The sequence below is a fragment of the Nyctereutes procyonoides genome, unplaced genomic scaffold (genome assembly GCF_905146905.1).
Source record: "Nyctereutes procyonoides isolate TBG_1078 unplaced genomic scaffold, NYPRO_anot_genome, whole genome shotgun sequence".
Taxonomy (NCBI): domain Eukaryota; kingdom Metazoa; phylum Chordata; class Mammalia; order Carnivora; family Canidae; genus Nyctereutes; species Nyctereutes procyonoides.
Genome location: NW_026575159.1, coordinates 8,917,932 through 8,944,192, shown reverse-complemented (window position 1 = coordinate 8,944,192; position 26,261 = coordinate 8,917,932). Strand labels below are relative to the sequence as shown.

Sequence of the window (26,261 nt, the reverse complement as noted above, 5' to 3'; positions counted from 1 at the left end):
AACCATTTACAACCTCCAGGTTGCTGAGCACCACTCTCAGAGATTCTGATTTAATTGGCCAGTGATGGACCTAGGTATTAGTATATTTTAAAATACACTAGAGAAGATTCTAATGTACTATGTTTAAGTCCACTGTTAATGCAAAAAAAAAACAGATAATGTAAAATGGAATACCATTCCCCATTCTTCCATTTTTTTTCAGTCAACATCTATTTGCTAACACCATATTTCTCCATTTCCATGGGAAAGGTGTGACCTCTATGATTGGGGAGCTAGAATAAAAGATTAAGATATCTTAATGTAACCCTTACTACATTTTCTCATCTTTTAATAATCTGTCTTCAGAATTCACAAGTTCTCTGATATTCTACATGAAAAATGGCAAGACTTATTCTGCAAGATTCTGTATGTAGAAGAGGGGAAGAAATAAATACATAAGGGTATATGGGGCATAACTGTGGTAGAACTATTTTACTATGGGTCCTGTTGAAAATACTGTGGCACACCACCCAGATATTACCCCCAGGACTAAAAGTGTTGTTTGCTGATGAGTCATAGCTGAATCTCTGCAAGACTTATTATTAAGCAAAAAGAATTGCCCTCCCAAAATTACTATTCCTCTCCACGGGTAACTTACCTCCAATGGCTATTTGATGCAAGTGTACAAAGCCTCTCTGACCACCACCTACACCTCAGATCTGATGCAGGATATCCCTGAAGAAGTACTCCAGCTTCAGATCAACCCATGTGACTGGTTGAGAATCTTACTTCAACTGCATTGTATGTCAACTTTTCCCTCTGCCCTGTCCTGCTTTCTTCAACTTCTTAAAGGTTTTTATTTTTATTTATTTTTATTTTTATTTTTTAGAATATTCCCCAGTATCCTTAGGATTTAGTTTTCTGCAGAACCAGGCTAATGATAAATGGTTACAGGAGGAAGAAGCAATCTCTAAAAATGGGAATTTGGAGATGAATTATTCATTGGCCAGTTGGCAATGAGGATTCCAAATACTGGAATAGGTGGAGTACTGATAACCTCCGCATGATATAGCAGTGCTGTTGTTAATACTCTTACCAATGGTGAACTGGAATGTTATATGGGTGAAAAGAATGCATCAATATCTTAGGTGTTTGAGAGGTTCATGGTAGTAATAATTATGAGAAACATAATTTTTAGAGGTATTTCTAGGGGTGATTAATGAGTTAGAGAAAGAGATCAAAATAATTAATTCATTATTTTAAGACAATGTATTTAAAAGTCATCATGCCTTCTTGGCAACATAAATGGAGAATTTTGTTTCCTGTAGCTAGAAAGCAGAAAGCTGAGGCTCAAAAATCAGCACTTAGTTATAATGGTAACACAGCTTCTGAGAAGACAAGAAATCCCACTCTAACAATTCCATTACACCATGATCCAAGCCTTAATTAAGAAGGTATGGGATTCTTATAATTGGGATGGAGACATGTGTACCAATATGTATGAACATCTGGAATCTCCATATACTTTCTGAACTCTGAGACTACAGAATTTCTCAGATCTTGGAAATTCTCATTACTTACCATAGTCCTCTGGCCTACCTCCATGTCCACATTTTACAAGCACCTTGTTTGAAGAAAATCTACCAGTTGCTTCTGAAAAGATAACATGTGTCCTACAGAGCCTCCACTTCTGCACTTCTGTCCATGACAGCAATAACCAGTATTCAGTGTCGGCATAACTCAGAGAGGATGGCACCTGACCTACTAATGGAGTAAAAGCACTGTAACTAAAAGCTATACAGCCTTGTCAGATGTACTACCAGGAGTCAGGGCCTCCAAAAGAGAGTGGATGCAGAAAATATGTTGTTAAGACTATCATGACATGGAGTCAAATAAAGGAGGAGGATGGTAAAATTAGGAATAATCTCCTAAGAAACTTGTATGTAAAACTCAGTCAAGGATACAAGAGATCTTGCTGTCCTAGTGGGATCCAGTTTAAAGCCTGAAAAAGTCGATGTTCCTCATTAAATGAAAAATAAAAGCCATAACTGCAATGCAAGCAGTGTAAAAGGAATTGAGAGGCTCAGCAAAATGGAATGTTGGAATGGATATTATGTAAGGCTGAAGACCACTAGTCAACTGTAAAGGAAGCCTAAATGACACTCCAATTACTCAGTCAATAGGCATGTACTTCTGAGAAACTAAGCAGTGGTTTCTCCATAAGACTCTGGAGTTCAGGTCTGACAGCTGGAAAAGCTATTACAGAATTGGGTTCCTAGACAGCAATAGGAATGGTAATGAGAGTTCCCTGAAAGACGACCATGTGATGATTCTTAATAGTCAAAAACAAGATGGTTACAATTACTGAAAAAAGCAACAATGTCATAGTAAAACTAGGGTAGAGGCTAGCATCCCGCTTTAGAGTGAGATATGGCATCCTTGGGGAAAAGATACATAGGGCAGGAGAGATGGCTTAATCTGTACAATCAGGCTAAACTAAACAAGCAAGATGAATTAAGAGGGCACAACTGGGAGGCTTGGGATAGTCACTCGCAAAATTATGATGTGATTGGACACCTGGGTGGCTCAGCGGTTGAGCATCTGCCTTTGGCCCAGGGCGAGATTCTGGGGTCCTGGGATCGAGTTCCGCATCAGGCTTCCTGCAGGGAGCCTGCTTCTCCCTCTGCCTATGTCTCTGTCTCTCTCACTGTGTCTCTCATGGATAAATAAATAAAATATTTAAAAAAATATGCTGTGACCACTTTTTGGTCCTGGGCTGGTTTTCAGGCCAGAACTATTTGATTAAAGGGGAGATACAGAAGGAAGGATACTGAAAAGCCACAGTTTGTGTAAATAGTAATAACTCACCTAGCCTGTTTCCAAAAATATCCAGGATCATACATGAAGGTAGGGGAATACATAAATCTCTGAAGTACTGAGGGTAAGAGTCTTAGTTGATGCATATACATGGTACCTGAAGCATCACAATCCTTGCTAGAATGGGGACCAAGTAGTAAGTACAGAAATAGCCCAGGTCTGGCCTATAATGAGATCAACTAACTTCACAGACTCATTATCACAAATTATTCATTTTCCCACCCAATCCTTGAGTGTAGAATTTAACTGGACATTCTAGTCAGTAAACCAGTCCCCAGGTTGGTTCCTTGAGCTATGTAGTTAAGAGCCTTTTGTAAGTAAAGCCATTCTCCCAGCCAACTTATTAATGTAAAATATATTTAAGAGGAATAGTGAGAGGATATAGGGAAGGTCAATGCCACCTTTAAGTATCTAAAGAATTCTAGGATTGTGGTCTCTATTATATCTTCATGCTAGCACTTAGAAAAATGAGATGGGTCCTACAGAATGACAGTCAGCTACATCAAATTTAAGCAAATAATATCAATATTCCTAGAAGGAGGTATGTCTCTCTTTTTTTAAAGATTTTATTTATATATATGAGAGAGACAGAGCATGAGAGGGGAGAGGGATAAAGGGAAAAGGACAAGCAGTCTCACTACTGAGCAAGGAATATGATGCAGGGCTCAATCCCAGGACCCTAGAATCATGACCTGGGATGAAGGCAGACAGACTTTTAACCGACTGAACCACCCAGATGCCTCAAGAGGAGGTATCTTTTTGAAAGCATATAAGCATGGTCTTAGGTACATGGTATGTAGTAATTTATCTAGTCAATGCATTCTCCTTAAACTTTACTGTGAAAGAGGGCCAGAATCAGTTCACATTTACATCAGATGCCACAAGACTATGTTAACTCACTCCATCTCTCTCATAAAGTACTTCAGAGCACCTAAACCATTGAGATACTGTGAATAGTATTAAATTGGTTCACTTTATCAATGACATAATATGCAAACCAACTAAGCAAAAAAAAAAGCAAGTATATTTGAGAACTTGATAAGATCCATGTGTTCTAGAGAATGAGGAATAAAAAAGCTATAGGACTTATCATACCAATTAAGTTTTTAGTTAGCCAATGCCCTAGGGTATATTTTTCTCAAAAGTAAAGGACAATAGATTGCATCTTGTACCACTTATAAGTACAAACAAAGCACAGTACTTGGTAGAAATTTTGTATTCTGGATGCAGCATATTCCACACTGGGTATTGCCACTTTGATAAATTTCCCAGATGATTTGGAAGGCTGACAGGTTTTAGGGGAACCCACAGCAGAAAAGGTATCTACAGAAGAAATAGGTTGTGATTCAAGCAGACCTTCTTGGGTCTTCTTCTGGGCCATATGACCCTGCAGAAATAACACCAGTTATAAAGTATGGCAAGTACGAGAAGGATCATCATACAGTAAAGCCTTAATTTTCTATAGCAAGGTCATGCCATCATGTGAATGTTACTGTACGCTAATAAAAATGCAAAACCTGATTAAGAGATATCAAATGACCTTTAATTAAGAATGCCTATCATGAACAGGCTTTGTCAGACTTACCAAGGTAGCAGGTCAAAAGGTTGAGGAGGCCCAGGAGCAACGCATCATAAGACAGAAGTATCACATGAAGTATAGGGTATGGCTAGGTCCATAGGGCAGAAATAAACTGCACAAGCAAGTGATAAAGACTCTAATGTCCTCCCATGTGATTTGAACACCTCTCCCTCAGGGCATAAGAGGTTCCTGGGTGGTATTTGAGTGACAGGGGAGCACTTAAAACAGATGATGAAAGAAGTACAAGGATGAGATTGTTTTACATGAGTCAGTTCATGTACGTGCAAACTGAAGATGCACTCTTCTGTGTTATAACCATACTCTGGCATGGCCCTGGAAACCACACTCAAGAATGGCTTGAAAACAATCTCCCAATTGATAAAGTTTTGACTTGACAAATTCAGGTCAGTCAGCCTATCTTCAGCAACTCCAGTGCTGTGGCAATCTGATGACAGTAATAGAGCTAGTCCCACTCACTAAGGCTAATATAACTACTAATAATAACTACTAATGCCTCTAATATCCAACAGAATCCAATATATAACATGTTACGAATTCATTATTAGAAGATGTCAGTGAGCTACTCAGTGCCAAAGTGTTTATACTAGGCTCCTTTCACAATTAGGTTCCTTTCATTATGACTAGAACTAACTCACATTCTGGACATGGGTTTGTCTTTCTTTCTCATAGGACTTCAGCTAGCATCACTATCTATAGATTTCTGTAGTGATCTGCTGAGGTCCCTCATTATATCACATGAGACCAAGTAGAGGATCTGTATCGGTGAGGAAATGATCATGACATGCATTCCATCACCCACCACACACTCAGCAAGCACTGGCCCGATGAGGAAATGGAATACACTTTTGAAAGTTTACCTAAGATTCCAGCTTGAAGATAGTACCTCATAAGTATGAACAATCACCCTTTGGGATTTAATATATACCTTAAATCAAGATTAGTGAAAGACATATTGTAGGGAAAAGGAGAGAAAATGAATGGGAAAAATCAGAGAGGGTGACAAAACATGAGAGACTCCTAACTCTGGGAAACAAACAAGGGGTAGTGGAAAGGGAGGTGGGTGGGGGGGATGGGGTGACTGGGTGATGGGATGGGCACTGAGGAGGGCACTTGACAGGATAAGCACTGGGTGCTATACTGTATGTTGGCAAATCAAACTCCAATAAAAAACACAAAAAATATATATTGTTTGTATACAATATGAATAATACATGGGTCAGGGAACCAAGAATCATAACTATGGACTCTTTCACCAACATCTCAGTGACTCACTTAGGGGTTTTACTTTCTGTTGCCACAATTAAGTTTCATATGTAGAGATCTTCTGGTTACCAGAGGTGGAATTTTGCCAGAGGAAAGGGCAATAGTCCATTTAAAAGCAAAGCCATATCTGCCACCTGGTAATCTGTACAGTTTCTATGGTAAAAAAAAAAAAAAAAAAAAAAGAGAAACCATCATGTTGGTCTGATTTGCAAAAGGAAGTTGTTACATATGGGGCAGGAAGAAATACGTTTGATATTTAGGTAATCTGGATTATCCATTGGGGTGTCTGTTATTGTTCTACAAAATTTTTATGCTAAATGGGCAAGAGCAGCAACCAGCCTAAGAAGTATATGGTAACTAAACCCAATCAGGCATGCAGAGGTGGTGGCTAAAGGTGAGAATCTAGATTAAATTAGTAGGGGAGCAAAGTGATATGAGTAAGTTGCAACCCTGAGATCAGCTGCAGTATCCAGGGTTATAATTCCGCTATCTTCTTCTAAATTTTCCTAGGATGGATGGGTGAGGGAAAACAATCAGAAGACCAGAGAACCTATTCTCAAAAGATAACATTGGTCTTTTCCAAAAGAAAATAACTTGCTCAAGTTTTCAGCCTGTCCTCAAGGAGAACCCTGCCTCCAAAGATTGGTCCAGGTTGGGTACAAAGGTCTAATCCATGCATCAATAAGGCCCAACTAATCTGAGTAACTGCATGAGATCTCTATTGCAACTGCTCTCTTTTCCCCCATTATCCTTTCCATAGCCTCTTGGGTAAATTATCTGCAAATAAATCTTCACCTCAGTCTTTTTTCCTATTACCAGACCTAAAACAGGTCTAAAGTATAACCTCCAATCCAGACAGACACTATCACTATTGAAAACAACCCCACCCTGATGAAAATTGGCTTTTGTGTGAACCACCCAATAACCAGCATGGCTGACGTATGATGGGTGAGATAGCACATAATAAAAGATGCATTCAGAGAAATAGCCAGGGACAAATCAAACAGAATTTTGCAAGCCAACATAAAGAGTTTGGATTATACATTAAGTACAATGAGAAGCAGAAGATTTAACCTAGGTGAGTGATGGAGTACTAATTTTCTTTCTGAAAACAGTATTCTTGCTGCTATGTAGAAATAGACACTAGGAAAGTAGAAGCAGGAATATCCTTTAAAATCCTACTGGAAAAGTCCAAAATATGAATTGTCTGTAACTTGAATATGATTATTTTGTGGAGTTGAGTAAGTGTGAATCTATTGGGATACAACTGACAAGATGTACTATTTAACTGAATCATGGTAGGATTTACTGGAATGAATATTCCTAGAGATGAAGCAAGTTAGAGAGATAAGTAAGAAAACACTACATAGTTTTACAATACAATAACTATTTCTGAGATAAAATTTATATTCCTTTATAATTAAATTTTTCTTAGGGATTTAGTTCCCTTGCTTATGTTAAAACTATCAAAATCTTATTCAAGAGTATTTCTTAAAAATTATTATTGACTTCAACCTATAAATTAGAACAAATTAGACTTTTTCATAATTGGCATCAACATTATAGTCAACAACAGTGTCACCAATTTTAGTCATAGTGCTTTGATAATAAAGTTAGAAATATAGTCAGTAAGTATTATTTGGGGCAAATTTTGATGTAAAAACTTATACTGGAAAAATGTAGTTTTTCTTTTTCTGAATAATATAAAAATACTTAACACAAAACCTCAAATATTTTGCAATCATTCCATTTATCAGAAGCTTATTTGGTTAGATGATTTTCTCTGATTTGCCTCACAAGTGACCTGAGATAATATACATAGAGCAATCATGCAGGTGTCTAAATGTAGCAAGGATATGGTTTCCTAGGTAACACTGCAAAGATATGAAAACTCATCTCCCAAATAAAAATGAGTTGGGTCCATGTCCAATTTATACTTCAGGTTAAAAAGTAAAGAAGCAATCTATTTTACAAAAACAAAAATCCCTTCCAGATCCCTTGGTTTCTATGTCATTGATGGATTAGATTGGCAAAGCAATTGCTCAACCTGATCATTATTTTATATTTAGATTGTTAGGATTAAAGTGAGATCAAGTAGATACAGGAGGAAAATGATCACAATTAGGTAGTGATGCTTACATTTATTTTAATTAACTCCTCTTTAGACTGTCTATCCTTGAGAGCTTTCCAGATAAATTTCATGGCGAGCCTCTTATTCAACAACTAAGTACATCTTTCTCTATTTCCTCTTTGATCCACTCTTTCCTCTTTCAGACATTTAGCTGTCATCCTTTCCTAAAGGAAATGTTGAACATATGTTTCTTTTAAAGATTCATTTCTGAGAATGAGAACAATGCACTCACGAGTAAAATTAGAATAGGCCATTAGATTTCCAAATAACTCTCTGAAACTATGCCACTTATCTTTTAAGATAAATCTATGATAGTGTTATGCATAACAGTATGAAGTAAAAATATGAATTTCACAGAAATCTAATGAAATGTGTGCTATTTTACTATCAATTAAAATAAAATCACATATTTTCATTATGTGAATCCTATAGAGAGAGAATTGGGGTTACTTAAGTGATATTGTGGTTGGGCTGAAGTCTATGCTTGTTGTTTAAATCATAATTTTGTGTTTGAAGCTCTATAAAGTAAACCAAGTTGGCCCTGCCGCTTTATTTTCCCTAATAAGTCAATTTTAATTTCAGCAATATTTATTATAAATAAATGAAACATTAGCTTTCAAAAATGAATATCTATATAAGACATACATTTTTACTTATAAACAATTTTCTTCTCAGAATTTATTTCTCATCATGGATTGGAACTCCATATTCCCTCACTCCCCTAACACAAAACTCCCCTAATGCGATATCAATGCTAAGTGATTGATTTACTAGGTGCCTATTCTACAGAATAGAACTCTGAAGTCATACTGTATGAAAACATGAATGTTATGTTGTTTGACAAAAAAGGGAAGAATGGAGGAAGGAGGGAAGAAGGGAGGGAGGGATGTGGCAAATTAAAAGAATACAAAACTGGCTAAAAGATTTTTATAGTAGGAGCACTCTGCTAACGAATGTTTAATAAAAATAAAAACCAAGAGTTTTATCAATAAGATTCTGTTCAAATATTTTGGAGGTAAAAGTTTTAATTTATATTACCTTGATGATTTTGGGATGAATAGTAATACTCTGGAAAAGTATGTAGCAATATTAGCAGCAAAGAAAAACTATCATGACCAAAACTTTGAAAATCAAAGATAAGTAAAAAGTTAAATATTTGTTTTCAGAGCAAGATTAAATTTTAAAATCCAATATGGAGTGGGAAAATATAAAGAGTTATGGAAGGCAGAGTAGATACATTTAGTGGACAGAGCTAAGATCTGAATTCTTTCTTAGAATAAGTAGTTCTTCCATTTATTAGTTATGTGGTCTTAGAAAAAATTATTTATCCATTGCTAGAACTGCTTTGAGAATCACCTAGAATAAGTACAGAGAAAACACTCTGCAATTTATAAATGTTTAAGCAAACGTTTAGTAATTATTTTTCTTCTTCTCTGGATAAAACTGCTTTTATTTCTTTCTCAAATATAAATGTTTTAATATACCTAAAAACAATAACTAAAGTTTAGAAAATGAAAAAAAATTAAAAAGATGGCAAAAACTAGAAATTATTCAAAAAAATGACAAGGTTTAAGTTTAAAAAATCCTTGTAATAAATTATTTTGAATATAAACTCCAGAAAATTTTGGAATTCATGTCATAATTAATCTAAATAAATGAAATATTTTAATGAAAGAAGTTATATGTGAAGGATCCAAAAGGAAGTTTTTTGTCAAAGCAACAGAATTATTTTTAGCAACTTTATTTATTTATTTGACAGAGAGAGAGAGAGAGAGAGAGAGAGAGAGAACAAGCAGAAGAGTGGTAGGCAGAGGGAAAGGGAGAGGGAGAAGCAGGCTCCCTGCTCAGCAGAAGCTGAGGGGCTCAATCCCAGGACCCTGGGATCATGATCTGGGCTGAAGGCAAACGCTTAACTGACTGAAACACCTAGGCACCCTAGCAATAGCATTTTTAATATTGAGTTTTGAACTGATAGATAGGGGATAAATTAATATTTTTTATTAAATAATTGAAATACAATGTCTCAAAAATGCTAATAGTTTTTCTGTCTGGGGACACAGACTAAACCAGCTCAATATTCTCTAGAATCTACTTCATAGTCTGTGATATAAATATTCCATAAGTTCAAAACATTTCTTTTTTCCCTTCCTCTTTCCATTTTTTAAAAAGTGAATATTTTGGCAGTTTTTTTCATGTCTTTATTAGCTAGAACTTTAGCTAATAAAATTCTGGAGATCTATTTGATACAAACTTCTAGCTACTGTATATGATTTTAAATTCAATGCTTTATTTAAAATTTAGATATAAACACAGGCATATTTGTTTATGTTTTCAAAATTGGCTGTTATAAGTTTTCAGCATAATTGTTTTATCACCCCGACGGTTGGCCCAGGAAACAAGATTTGAATAGAATTCACAGAACCTATTTTCTATGGATCAAAACATGTATGTTTTCCTAAATTCTGTAAATAGAAAGCTCCTTTGTGCATAGAACATTTTTTTTAAATATGGAAAGTCTTTTCTACTAAAAGAATATGATTTACTCAGGACAAGATTTTATATAAAATTAAGAATTATATTTATTAAGTATTTCTATGTGCCAGAAACTTTACATTAATTATATTTCTAGTTCTCAAAATTCTATAAGGCACCAACAGGAAAAACAAAAACTGAAGCCACAGAGAGATTAACTAATATGTCTAAATTCACACAAGTTAGAGAAATCAAGATAAAAACAAAAGTTTTCTAACAACAAAACCTGTGTTATCTCCTCATTTCCTGAAGGTCTCCAAACAGGACAAGTTACTTTGAGAGGTAATGGTTCACTCTTCTGTACATGATTTTCCCAACTATTTAATGCTATGCTCTTCTTGCAGGAGCTTTTTATACCTAAAATACATCTGGTAAATCTTTTCCTAAGCACCACCTACTCCATAGCTTTAAACAGAACTGGATGAGAATATTTCTTCAGCAAAATTTTTATGTTCCAAAAACTGTGCAATAAGTTAATCAGTCTAATCTAAATACAAAAACATTTGTAATTGTAGAAAATTCAGTATTTAGTTAGAACACTCAGACACATAAACAATGTAAAGTTAAGATTTTGCCATAGCAAGAAAGAGAAGGAAACAATTATATAATGGGTGCTTTCTCTGTACCAGATTCTTCATATTGCTTGTTGTCATTTATGTCTCTCAATGGCTCTACAAGGTTAGGATCAGTTTCCTTTTGGTGTTGATCAGAGGTCATCAACCTAGAGTTGATCAGCCTACATGAATATGTAGCAGGAAGAGTCAGAATTTGAATCAACTATGTGGATTCTAAAATATAAACAGTTTCAACTCCATCACAAAGCTTCCTATAAAATTTAGGTTCAAAACAGTCTTAGAGGACACTTTCAGTTTCAGCTCAGAGATGTTGAGAGCTGTGGAATATGGTTTATACACAACAAGAAAAAAAGCTGGAAATCTAGAACTACTTTACATGAGGGAATGGAGATTACAGGACAAACAACTAACCTAAAATCTGGAGAGCAACAAGTGACTGAAGGTAGAGACAGGATTCAGCCATTTGGTTATCTAGGACAGAAGTATCTAAATGTCATATAAGCCAGTAAAATGAGTCAGCTTAGTAATTTTTAACTAATTGCTAAGGGCCAAGTGTGGGCTAGCATGAGCCTGTGAGGCCCATTACAGATGCAGACAAATGGAGATTAATACCCTCTTGTGGGCTTTTCCTTCTGGAATCCTACTAAATTCTAACAAGATCAAGCAAAATTCTAAGAAAACTCCTATGGGGACTGTAGGGTAATGGCTGCTACTGCTGACACCTCACACAGACTCATCTTCCTATACTCCTCTGGAACAAAAGACTTAATCTGCAAAAGGAACAGTTAAAAACTGCAACCTCAGAGCACGGATAGAAACCCATTGCTTCTAGGAGAGAGGAAATAAGAAATGGAAAAAAAAAAAAGAAAGAAAGAAAACTTAACACCTTAGGTATAGGCAAGAATATATGCTAGACTTAGTATTACACCTGAGGGGGAATAGGAGCACTTGTACACACCAAACTCCTAAGACTTAGGTTCTCATTGCCTGCCTAAGATTGAGGCTAAGGCAGTACAATCAAATATTTCTATCATCCATCCCTATTACTGTGCTAACAAGGTCCAGCAAAAATAAAAGTGTAAAACAATTGAGAAAGCTGCAAGAAACTGATTTTTTTCTAGGGTTCAGCACAAAAGACCCTAGGCCCAGAGCCAAACAAAAGTCAGGCATTCAGACAAACCTTCTAACAAATTAGGACACTCCATAAACACAACTATTACCAGAAGAATTTGAAGCATCTGGTACACCCAGGGTGACCACAGTAATAAGAATTTCAAAACAAGTTCAACACCTGAGTATATTAATAGAAAAGTAAACACTGAACACCTTGAAAAAGTAAATCTTAAAAATCATTTACCTCAGTATCTTATGTTCTATGCAACTTGTCCAACTTTCACCAACGAGGCACATAAAAATGTTTTTTACAGTTTCAAGAGACAAAACAATCATGAAAACTAACTTCAAAAATTAAAAGATGTTGTAACTAACAGACAGGAAATTTCATGTAACTATATTTGACATGTGAAAGTTTCTTTATTTTATTTTATTTTTTATTTATTTTTTATTTATCTTTTTTCATGTGAAAGTTTCTAATGAAAAAATTAGATCACATCAGTACTCAGGTAGTTTCAACAAAGAGAGAAAAAGTCTAAGAATCAAATGAAGATATTAGAAATAAAACACAGTAACAAAAATCAGTAGATGACACAGTCAACAAAAGAATCAGTATACGTGAAGACAAGTCAAGAGAAATTACACAAACAGATGCAAAGAGAAAAAAATGAAAACATAGAAAAGCATCTAACAGCAGTAGGATAATAGTAAAAGGAACACATATGTCACTTAACAAAGAAAAAAGATGACAGAAGAGATATTTAAAGAAAAATGGGAATTTTCAAATATTTGTGACAGACTCCAAACCACAGATCCTAGATTAAAGAACACTAAGTAATATAAAACGCACACCCCAAAACAACAACAAACAAAAACATCTATGTATATTATATTCAAACTACTGGAAAAGTCAGAGAAACCCTTTAAAACTGTAAGAAGAAAACAGACACATTCCTTATAGAGAACAAAAATATCAAAAATTACAGCAGACTTCTCATCAAAACTATGAAAACAAGTAGAAAATAGGGTGAAACTATAAAATTCTAAGAGAAAAATCCTATTCTCCCAGAAATTTGTGCCTAGAATAAATATTTGTCAAATATGAAGGAGAATGCCAACTCAAGGTAAAACCTGCTGTATAAAAGGAAGATTATAAAGTAGCCTTGCCTATGCTCTCAAAAACATCAGGACTGAATCCAGTAAAACATCTAGATTTAACTATCAATTAAAAAAATAAAGAAAACAAGGCAATATGTTAAATACTACTGTACTACAATCAACAAAAGGCAATTCGTTGAGAAAAATTCTAGAGTAAACAATTTGGTTTCTTTACAAATAAACTGCAAGTAAAGAAATCAAAAAGAGGGAAATGAAAGCTATAAGCTATAAATTAAGAGATAAGAATGTGGTGATAGTTTCATAAATACAGACATATGTAAAAATTGACCAAGTGTACACTCTAAATACATGCAGTTCAATTATAACTCAATAAAGTCAGAAGAAAAAAAAGTGCTGAAACAAGGAAAAAAGACTTTCTCAGATGAAAATGAAAAAATCATTGCCAGTTTATCTAGTCTGTGAGAAATGTTCAAGAAGAAATATGATGCAGGTCAGATACTCAGATCTACAGACATAAATGAAAAGTATTAGAAATAGAAAAGAAAATAATTATTATCTTAATCCCCCCTGGTCATTTAAATAAAAAAATAGTAACAATGTGTTATATTTTTAGTGCATATACAAAAATTAAATAAACAACAACAATAGTAGCAGGGATAAATGGAAGAAATTGGGAAAACACTGTTAGAAAGTCCTTATACTATATAAAATTATAAAACATCTTTGAAGGTATACAAAGATTATTTTGAAATGTACAATACTAACTAACCTTAACACAGACACTAAAACATTGGAAATTTTTTTAATACTTCATCAATAGAAAAATAAACCTGAATTATAAAACATACTGAATTAGAATAGAAGGTATAACCAGAATAGTTTAAGAAATAAAGAACAATTGAAATAGAAAACAGGTAGAGAAGTCTTTAAGTTGGCATGGCATATATGGTTGAATTTTATGTTAAGTGCGCATATGCCATGACTCCACTAATCATATGTTTTGAATTTGATGTTTATAACTATAACCAGAATGCCAGAAGAAGTTACTTTCCAATTTAGATTTGAAAACTGTCATATCACCAAATGAATCATATAAAATAAAGGAGCTAAGACGTGAACATTGATAAATGTTTATAATCTTCACAGAAGAAAATAATGTGAAATACGAACATAAGATTGACAAACATGGTGATATCCTAAAGAGACAGATCTCTAGCAGTGATAAGACCCTAATAACTTCATTTTGCTTTTGGATAACATATATGTTTTCCTCCAGTAGTTTCATAAGTGTCATCTGTTCATTTATTTGTCTTCTCTGCCCATCTGTGAAGTAATGCCTAAGATGAAACCTAGGGAAGAAGGAAAACCAAAGATCTAAATGATCTAAAAATAGACATACAGGGTGCACCAGTTGTTCAGGAAAAAGCTTTCTAAATAAACTTATAAGAACTTATGGTGTAAAGCAGCTAAGATTGAATAAGACACATTCATTTCAGGTTTGATGGACAAATAACTAATGGAAGATAAAACCACTGAAGTGTTCAAAGAATACATACACACATACACACACACAATAGCTGGAGAAACTTTTATTTTATTCCAACCATGTCAATAATCACTTTAAATGAGCCAAATTATTCAGAACTCTGGAAAGCAGTCAAGGGTTTGCAGCAACCAAGCAAATGCTGATTGGAAAAAAAAAAAGCACCATAAAAATGGTAGGAAAATCTAGCAGTACTTTTCATTTTCCTTGCCCTCAACTCTCCATAGCTTGACACAGCAGTCTTGAAGGCAGCAGTCTCTGTTCCCCTCTAATGGTGTGACACTGGTCACTGGACCCAGAGGAAGAAGAGCCAACCATTTTTATAGATTATTGTGCTTGTCTGCTCTAAATTATCTGGGAGCCACCTGTAGCAATGATAAAAGATATGTGTCCCTATTCCGCCTAACTGAGAACTCACCCAGGGTGGAAAAGCAGCAGGACCTGTTCAAAAACATCGTGAGGCAAACAAAACATCCATAGTCAATCTGGGGCAAAAGATTATACTTGTGACATTTAAGAAACAGCCTTGAGCCTTGGAAGAAAAGCTTAGGAGCAAGTTTCTACAGGGCATGAGGGGCATTCAAAGGTGCCTGTGTATACTTGAGAATTTAAAAAGCCACCATACATGGCCAAGGAAGAGTGTGGGTAGAAAAAACCTGAGAAAAATGTAAGGTTTCACTTTTGTTTGATCTCTATGCTCAACAAAAGCAAAAAGTGGAGTCTAAGAAACTGAAAAGAATAGAAATCATACAAAATTTGTCCTCAGACTATAACAAATTTCAACTAGAAATCAATAACAGAGAGATATGTGTAAAATACCAAAACATAAACAATCCCTAGGTAACTTGCGGATGAAAGGTGGGAGGTGTCTCAAAAATATCAGGAATGAAAGAGTAGACATCACCGCTGATCATATAGCCAGTAGAAAATAGAAAGAAAGAAACACTCTGAACAAATCTAACCCTATAAACTGAACATTTTAAATGAAATTGACCAGGAAATTCACTTAAGACACTCCAAATAGTCCTATCTATCAAATAGTTTGGTATTAGAACTCAAAGCAGATTACTGTGTACACACAGGCTTGGTGGGGCAATGAATTGGTAATGTTAAGACACTGAATTTTATTGTGCATCTTGTGAAAACATTAAATCCTACTTATCAAGAGAAGGGCTATGTCAGATACGCAGCTTAGAAATACATCACACTCTAACTCCATTTCTTATTACTTCTCACTAAAATAATGGATGACTTTTTTTTCTTGTATGGATACACATGTGGAAGTCATTCCAATGGATAGTCTATAATTTGCTCATCCTAAACTCTAGATTACATTGTGATACACACTTCCAAATGTCTTAGTGCTAATCCTGCCTCTCTTTCTCTCTCTCTCCAGTGTGTTGAGATATCTAATTGAAGAACAGTAACCAAAAAAAAAAGAGAGAGAGAGAGAGAGAGAGAGAAACACAGTAACCAAAACTGTTATTTTCCTCATGAAAAATCTCTCTCAGATTCATACTATACACTTCTTTTGATGTATTTTTATTTTAATTTTAGTTGCTGATGTATTTCTTTAAAAATAACAATCATCTCATAACCTTGCCAGTAAATTAAACACAAACTTCTCAATCTGGCTTTTAAATATGGCCACATTGTGATTATTTCCTACAATTCAAATTATTTATCCCATTATTCCTCTTAATGCACTCACACTACAATCAAACAGGGGAATTTACAGTTCCACAAAAAAAGTTCTAGGCATACCAGTCTTACATACTTCAATATTTATACCCACCAAATATTTATGGAGATTAAGCCATGCATTAGGCATTATGCCTATATTGGATCACTGGAAACAAAATGACAAATAAAATGTATTTTCTACTTCCTAAAAATGTAATCTAGTAAAGAGATATTCCAGTGTACCTGCCAGGAAGTGAATCTAACCAGCTTAAGCCAAAAACGGATTTATTGGAAGGATATCAGACTGAACCGAGGCTTAGGAAGCAGGCAGGCTCCAGACAAGCTCTGCAAGGCAAGGCAGCAAGAACCACAGCAAAGAATTTGCCTGGTCCACCTGTTGCTGCTGTGGCAGAGATCAAAGCGACTTCTAGCTAGCTCCATGCTTTTCTAACACTCCTTTATGTTTCAAAATCCCAGAGGAGAGAATCTGAAATGACCAATACATGTTCTGTATTGCAATCTGAGAATCCCACAATACTATTCAAATGGTCTTTCTTTATGCAAGGTAAAATATGTTTTTTATCTTTTTTTTTTTTTTTAAATTTTTTTTTTTTTTTTTTTTATTTATGATAGTCACACACAGAGAGAGAGAGAGGTAGAGACATAGGCAGAGGGAGAAGCAGGCTCCATGCACCGGGAGCCTGACGTGGGATTCGATCCCGGGTCTCCAGGATCGCGCCCTGGGCCAAAGGCAGGCGCCAAACCGCTGCGCCACCCAGGGATCCCTGTTTTTTATCTTTTTAAATTATACATACATTGTAATCATGTCTCCCCCAATTTGCAACATTTAGAATGTTTTAAGTTCTCATACTCTCAGACATGTTTTCAATACCATCTTTGGTTTGTACCATCTGATGACTAATTTCTTACACTTTGTAGAGAGTAAACCTATATAGATTGATTTCAACTTCATATTTCAAAGTTATATGGGAGATATAGAGTTATATGGGAGATTCTATATATATAGAATATCATTCTCCAGAAAAAAAAATATTTTGTGTAAATACACACTGCATGATTGTGAGGTTAGGGATTTCAATAATAGGAGGAAGAAATGTTAAAGTGCTAAATCATATTTCTAGTTGAAAATTGACACTAGTTAATATTTCAAATAAATTTCAAGTATCATAAATGACTTTAATAACATCCATTTAATAACTTGTCACTTTCATTAATACTCATTCAGTAATTCCGTTTTCACAAAACTTAATTAACCAATGATTCTGTTGCTTACACAGTAGTATAGTTTCAACCATTTATTTTATTGTCTATTTATTTTAAATAAACTTTGAAGTATTATTTGCTTAAAACAATATTCAGCAATTTTAAACATATAATTCAAAGAGTTATAACAGTAGTATACTCATGCATACATTTCCTTTCTCCCCAAATATCTTGTGTCTCATTGTGGTCAGTCCCCAGGAACATACTTTCATTATTTCTGTCCCTACATTTTAATTTTGCTTGTTCTAAGATTTAAGGTGGAATCATATTGTATCATTTAATTTAAATAAAATAATACAGTTTGTACTATTTTGTATTTGGCTTCTTGAGCTCAGAATACAGTTGAGATTCATCTTTGTTTTATGTATCAATGGTATTTTATTGTTGTTATCACTAAGTAATATTTCACTTTACTGATATAACTAAATATATTTATTATATTTAGTCTAAGTACCAACTTTGCTCTTCTTTTTCCTAATTATTTTGGCTATTCTAGTTCCATTGCATTTTCTTTTTTTTTTTTTAAGATTTTATTTATTTATTCATGAGAAACACAGGAGAGAGAGAGAGAGAGAGAGAGAGAGAGGCAGAGACATAGGCAGAGGGAGAAGCAGGCTCCATGCAGGGAGGACATGGGAGCCCAACATGGGACTCGATCCCGGGTCTCCAGGATCACACCCTGGACTGAAGGCGGTGCTAAACCGCTGAGCCACCCGGGCTGCCCTCCATTGCATTTTCATATTAATTTTGTACCAGCCTGTAAAAGTTTTTTCAACCAAAAACTCTTATTATTATTTTAATTGTTATTTTGTTAAATCTAAAGATCATATGTGGATAATGGAATTAATTATTGTGTTTGCCAATTCATGTAGCTAATAAAACTTTTCACTATTTAGTTCCTTTTTAATTTCTTTTTTGTAATGTTTTGTAATTTTCATTGAGAATGTCCTTCACCTAAACATTATCTAATTGTGTATATTTAGTAAAAATACAAATAATTTCTCAGTATACTTTTCTGTCCTTTGACCTCTGGTAAATCCACTTAATAGTTCTAGATTTTTCTGCAAATCTCTTGGGATTTTACACATATACAATCATATTTTCTGTGAACAAAGTCATTTTTATTACTTTTTTTTTCTCTTTTGTACTGTTTAGGATCTCCAATACAATGTTACACAGAAATGGTGAGAATGGATTTCCAGAAGACATTGCTATGTGCCCCCAAATTTAGGGTTCTATATATTTCACTACTCCTATGAGGATAGTGCTTAAGATATCTCTAGCCCACTACTATTCTCACTATGTAACAACTAATTTTGATTTGGATTCCAGTACATTTTCTAAATCAATAAAACAGACACCATGCCAGGGGCTGTACTGATTTCTTCTGAAAATATATCACATTAAACACAGTGACTAAGATGGAGGCAACTACTTGCTAAGATAACACAATCCAGTGTCATTAGCCAGAACTCATCTGATTTTTGAAGGGGTGAAAAAAGGGAATTGAGAAGGGACAAGGTCTGCCACCTCTTCTCTCAGTCTATGAGAACAGCATTATTATCTGCCATTCTACACAGGATTGCTTCTGATTTATTTTCTTAGTCAGGAATGGGTAATTTCAAGGCCTTCCTTTGAAATACTATCTTGTCTCTATTGTAACCAAAGAATCAGTGCAAATGTTCTTCCAGTTGCTAGGTATGTCCAACATAAATATATACTTAAAAGTCAAGAAAATAATCAGAAATTGGGTCTGTGGATTCTTTAGACTTGGGCTATAACTTCATATAGCACCTGGCCTCTCTAAGGCTCAATCTTAGACAGGGACTGTGATACTACTTAGGTTCCACTGATATCATTGTTGGCTTAGATCCTATATTTAAGAATCCAAAGCAATTCCCCTTTCCATGAGATACAATTTCTTTTGTAAAGAGTTGCAGGCCCTCTATAGAGGAAATGGGGAAATATGTACTTCCTATGTAATACATGTGGTGACATTGTAGGCTTCTTCCTCAGGAATATTTAGAGTTTTCTTTAATCCGTGGGCTCTGCATCTAAGTGATTCAATCTGGTAATTAGGCAAGGGAACACAATTTCTCATCGAAAGAAATAATGTCAACATATTCTAGCAAAATAAGTCAAACAATAGCTTATCTTCTTGCTTATCTCTCACCCCACTGAGATCACTGTGGTCTAATAGTCATAGTCATGGTTTCCTTGAGTAAAAATAACCTATCACTCTATTTTGTTCCCACAATTACCATTATGTCCATCTTGCCTCTAAGTGCTACTACTACCTATCTTCTCCTAGAATGGGATTCTAGCAGACTATGCACCATGGAAACATCACTCATGGTCAATTCTAGACTACAGACAATTGCCAACATTAAATTAATTGCCTTCTTAAATACATTGATGGCACTCTTTGTAGTGCATCCTATCACTTAATGTCCTTTGGGCTTTCCAAAGGAAACAGTCTTAACACTTCATGAAGGTAACTGTGGCATCCCCATATCACTGACTGTAAAGTACTACTGCATGCAAACTGTAAGCAGCCCTCCTTTAAGCATCAGATTAAAATCAGCTCCAGGTGTTGACACAGCATATTACATTTTATGCCACTGGAGTGTGTCTCCAGGTAAATATAATCTTACTATCTAGTGAAACTTTTGATAGCCATTCCTATACATGTTTCTGAGTTTCTGCTGCTACATATTTACCTATTATCCTGGTTCTGAAGCTCTTCTAATGAGATAGCTTACTCATAGTAGAGACTGTATATCCCTTTTAGACTGAGATTTTAGCATATTCATAGATTTGAGCCAAATTATGAAGTATGTGGATAGCCTAAAGGAGGAGAAATATATTGCAATACACTCACATCAGGTGATTTCTTCACATTATCTTCTATCAAGGTCAAGATTTCCCTCTAGCAAGTAATGATACTGCTCACAAAGCCCACAGATATCAGGAAATCTGGGGGGTGCAACATTCACCAATCTTTCCCAGAATTCCATCCAATTTTCGAGGGTGTTATATGTTCACTATCACAGCCCTGATATCAGGAAACCCCCAGAGGCTGAGCATTCTGTATCTTTTACATTTGTTCAAGTAAATCCTGGACCTGCTTCTTCAATGCTGTCTTCCAGTTGCAGATAATGAACACTATAAGAAGTAGAAGAAACTCTAGATTTTCTAACATGTCAGGAGATGATAGTTAGCTAACTTGGGCCTGCCATTGTCTTACTTCGGGGCTTCTGAAACAGCTGAGAGAAGGTAAGCATTTCCACAAGCCTTATAAACACCTTGCCCTCATAGCTTTCAAGTGCCTGAGCTATTATGTAAACCTGCCTTACAAAATATGGTAGTAGAGCAAACCCAGAGAATCCGGCAACTCATTTATCACCAGCAATGTTTTTTTTTTTTTTTTTTTTTTTTTTTTTTTTTTTTTTTTTTTCCTCTGACATACAAAGAGCCCAATTCAGAATTCCTTATTGGGGGAGGGGGGGCTACTTTCTATTGTTATTACCACTACCAACTGATTTGGTTTAGGTTTCTTCCTGGAAGCAGATCCTGAAACAAGCACTTAGAAACATGTAGGTTTTGGGGGAGAGTAGAGAAGCAAATGTGGGAGGAAAAATGAGAAGGGAGAAAAAAGGCCAGTAACTGGGCACTAATGAACTAGTTACTGTTGTAAGCAATAACGGCTCAACCCTCTCTCAGGGAATCATTTGAGAAACTACCTGGAACGCATCTTACAATTATCCTTCCAGAGAATACAGGGAAATAAAACATCTATCCATTCATACCATTGGTTGAGAGTCTCTTGAAGGGCATTAATTTCCATCTACTTCCTAATTCCTCTAATTATAATTGAATGGCATTCCATAGCAGGGAGACATCAGAGTGAGTACTTGATCTAGAAAACTGGCAAAGGGAACGCCTGGGTGGTTCACTGGCTGAGCGTCTGCCTTTGGCTCAGGTTGTGATCCCGTGGTCTTGGGATCGAGTCACATATTGGGCTCCCTGTGAAAAGTCTGCTTCTCCCTCCTCCTATGTCTCTGCATCTCTCTCTGTGTCTCTCATGAATAAATAAAATATTTTTTAAAAAAGAAAGAAAACTGGCAAAGGTGTGTGACTACCTATACCAGCTGTGGGTACTGAAATCAGATAGGCTAAGAGCACATGACACAGAGCGACATGTGCAACTCTTACAACAACAAAAAACCTGTGTTCCTCTGCAATGCCTGGTATTTAGTAAGATTTCAATAATTATATTTAAATTCATTAAATGATGAATAAAATAATACAATTAAATTCTAATGAAACCATGAGCTTAAAATATTAATCTAGCATAAGCTACTAAATTATTAGGAAAAACTCCTTTACCTACTATACTCAAATGGATAAAAAGATTTTCTACCTTGATCATTTCTTTAGCTGTAAAGTCTTAGTAGACAGCTATCTCCTTTACATCATTAATAAACACTTTCCATTTCTGTGTTGCACTTTCTCATCCATTGGGTACGCTTTGTGTCCTTTATTATAGTCATGTGTTTGTCAGTAAGGAAAGTGACGGAATTCTGGTGTGCATTAATGAGAAATGTTCACGGTATTTTTATCCTTTTGAGGTAAGTGTTGGTGATATATCTTTTGACATTGATGTTCTAATATAGCTCATTCATGTCAGATTTCTTTTAATCCCATCTACCTTGGCTGGAAAATCATTTGAGGAAGGCGGGTGAAGGTGGGGGAATCATTTTTATGCTTGCTCATGCTATAATTATTTCAGAGGCTGAGGAAATTTAACAATGTGCTGCACTTTAAGCACTTTGTGACAGTCATCATCTTTGATCAATGTTTTAAAACTCTGCTGCTGATAGAAAGGATGAAAAGGCAATTATAAAACATTACTGTTGAGCTGTTATTCAAGGTCCATCATGTTTTTCATTCTTTTTCCCCCTGTGCTCTTAAGAATATGTTTTATAACACTATGACACAAGCCATCGTATTTTACTTTGAGTGGTTACAAACCTCCTTTCTTCTAATTAAAGCCATTGATAAAGCATCTGTGTCCTGAACTATTTATTCTAAATAGATTATGTTTGTACTCACTATGAGACTTTTTTTTTTTTCATGTTCATGTTTGCTATTCTGTTTAGGTCTGGTTCTAAAATATAATCAACAAGTTCTGACGTTATTTTGCCTCACATAACCATTCATTAATTGAAATAGAGAAGTGCATAAATTTTCATTACACCAAAGTGATGATTCATGGGATACACTAACTTCTCATGTATTTTAAATTAAATGTAAGTAAAAATGCATTAAACACCAAATATCACATATGCAATATGTATCTACTAGAACACAATGGGATATTTTGAATAAGAAAATTAGGAAAACATTTAATTTTCAAAACAAATTTAAACCTGAAGTTCTCTTGAGAGACACAGAGAGAGAGAGAGAGAGAGAGAGAGAGAGAGAGGCAGAGACATAGGCAGAGGGAGAAGCAGGCTCCATTCAGGGAGCCCAATGTGGGACTAGATCCCAGAACTCCAGGATCATGCCCTGAGCCGAAGGCAGATGCACTCAACCGCTGAGCCACCCAGGCGTCCCAAATGTGAAGTTCTTTAACTTTAGTACAATGCATAAAGTAAAAAAAAAATAATAATAATTTAGTAGTGATTAAAATAATTTTTGCTATTAGGCATATAACACATAGTATTAAATGAGTATGCTGAGTAATTCAAAAATATGGACTAATTAGCTTGTTGATAAATTTATTAAACACTACTTTAAAAAAGGAATATAATTACAGGATACTTACAACTTTAGTGTTAAAAAGATTATAACATCTTAATGGTTGACAAAATGCTTTAGGAAAATACAAGGCTTATGCTTCAAACTCTGTAGACAGAAAATTTTCATATCTTATGAGTTTTTTGACTTTAGAAACATGTCATTGGTATTTGCATTTATCCTTATTTAGTTATTGGGCTCTGGCCTTCCTAAGTTCTTCCCCGCCAAGAATGGAGGAGACATATTTTCTAAGCTCCTTAAAAAGTTAGTTAACGTATAGTTTTAGCTCTGATCACTAGCAGCTGGCACATACCCTGTGTTCAAGAAACATTAGTTTAACATGTGAATGACTCAGAATACCATTTGTTACATGATTGCTAAATTTGTCATTTAGTTTTCTAGAATTTATAACCATCCTTAGATCTTCCCAAGGGCCCTAAGCATTTTCCAGTGTTGATTCAATCATCACTGTTGGTTGCCATTGTCACCATTGTCTTTATCATAATCTTTATCATATCATTATCTGATCGTCTTCACTAATGAGAATAATCAGAGACTTTCTGTACAATGATCCTCTCTATCTCTTCCTTCCTTCTTCCCTTTCTTGCTTCCCTTCCTTATATTCAAGAAATATTTTTGAGAAACCCACTGTTTCTCCAGCTCTGTCCTTAGGACTGAGAAAACAATGTTAATCAGACAGACAAGATCTCAATATATTTTAGCACAGTATCTAGAGGAAAATGCCAGGAATAAATACATAAAAATTGCACAGATAGAAAAAATAATCCTAAAATTCAGATAAGACCATAAAGACCCAAATAGCAAAAGCAATTTAAAAAGAACAAAGCAGGAGGTATCACAATTCCTAGTTTCATAATATATTATAAAGCTGTGGTAATAAATTTATAGAAATGACTTTAAAAAAAAAAGGCACAGAGACCTATGGAACCAAACTGAAAGCCCAGAATTAAACATATACAATTAATTGATATTTGGCAAGAGTGTTAAGAATACACAGTGAGGAAAAGATAAGTCTCCTCAACAAACATTGGTGGGTAAGATAGATATTCACATGCAAAACAATGAAAATGGACCTCTATCTTATACCATACACAAAAATCAACTCAAAATGTATTAAACACTTAAACATAAGAACTGAAACTGTAAAACTTCTGGAAGAAAACATAGAAGAAAACCTTCAGGACATTTGTCTTAGCAATGATATCTTGGATATGACACTAAAAGCCCAAGCAACAAAGGCAAAATAGTCAAATGATACTACATCAAACTAAGAAGCTTCCATACAGCAACGGAAACAACATAATGAAAAGGCAATGTACAGAGTGGGAGAGAATATTTGTGAACTGTATATTTGATAACAGGTTAATATCCAAAATACATTAAAAAATCAATAGCAAATAAAAATCAAATAACCCAATTAAAAAGATGGGCTAAAGAGTATACCTATCTCCAAGGAACACATATAAATTGTCAACAGGTATATGAAAAGATGATCTGTATCACTAATCATCAGGGAAATGCAGATTAAAACTACAATGGATATAACTTCATGTCTGTCAGAATGGCTATTATCAAGAAAAAAGTGAGAGTAGTTGGCAAGGATACAGAAAAAAATAGAAATCTTATGCACTGAAGGTACAAATGTACTATGGTACAGACACTATGAAAAACAATCTGAAAGTTCCTCAAAAAAAAGTAACAAACTCCTATGTGACCCAGTAATCTCACTCTTGGTTATTTATTCAAATGGATTGAAATCAGGACGTAGAAGAGTTATCTGCACTCTTATGTTCATTACAGTACTATTCACAATATCCAGATATGAAAACAACCTAAATATACATTGACAAGGGAATGGATAAAGAAAATGTGGTGTATATATGCAATGGCATACTATCCAATCTTTAAAAAGAAGGAAATCCTGCCATATATGACGACATGAATTTCTGGAATATATTATGATGAAAACATAAGCCAGTCATGAAAGGATAAATGCTGCCTGATTCCATTTATGTGAAGTATCTAAATTCATCAAACTCATAGAAACAGATAATAGAGTGGTGGTTGTCAGGATGGGGGAAGGGGTAAATGGGTAGTTGCTGTTCAATGAGTATAAAGTTTTGGTTATGCAAGATGAGTAAATATAGAGATATATGGTACAGCATTGTGTCTTTGGTTATCAAATGTGTGTTACACACTTAAAAATTTGTTAAGAACATTTCTTAACAAAGCGTCTAAATTTAAAAAGAATGAAAGAAAATCAGTATGCAATATATATTATGAATATGAACACAAAATCCAAAACAAAGTTCTAACAAAGTGAATCCATCAAAACACAAAAGAAACTATACACTATTTCCAAGTGATTAGTCCCAGGGATGCTAGGTAGATTTACTAGTTAAAAATCAATTAATGCAAAGTCTTCAATCAATATAATTAAAAATAAAAATTACATGATCATCTTAATACACACAGTGAAAACATCTGATAAAAATCAACTTTTTATAATAAAAATGCTCAAGAAATTAGTCACAGAAGGGAACTTGCTCAACTTGATAAAGGACATCTATGAAAAACTCACAGCTAACTAACATCTTACTTAATGGTGAAAGACTGGATCTTTTCCTCATAGGATGAATAACAAGATAAGGATGTCTGCTTTCCACACTTCTATTAACATTGTACTTGTGGTTCTAGCCAGGAAAATTTGGCATAAGGCTTTTAAAAGCATCCATATGG

At 34.7% G+C, this 26,261-nt stretch overlaps 1 pseudogene; it reads right to left on the bottom strand.

The window, feature by feature from the left end:
• LOC129502382 (uncharacterized) overlaps positions 1–7,921 on the bottom strand; it is a 36,627-nt pseudogene extending 28,706 nt beyond the window's left edge.
• Positions 7,922–26,261: the final 18,340 nt, after the last annotated feature.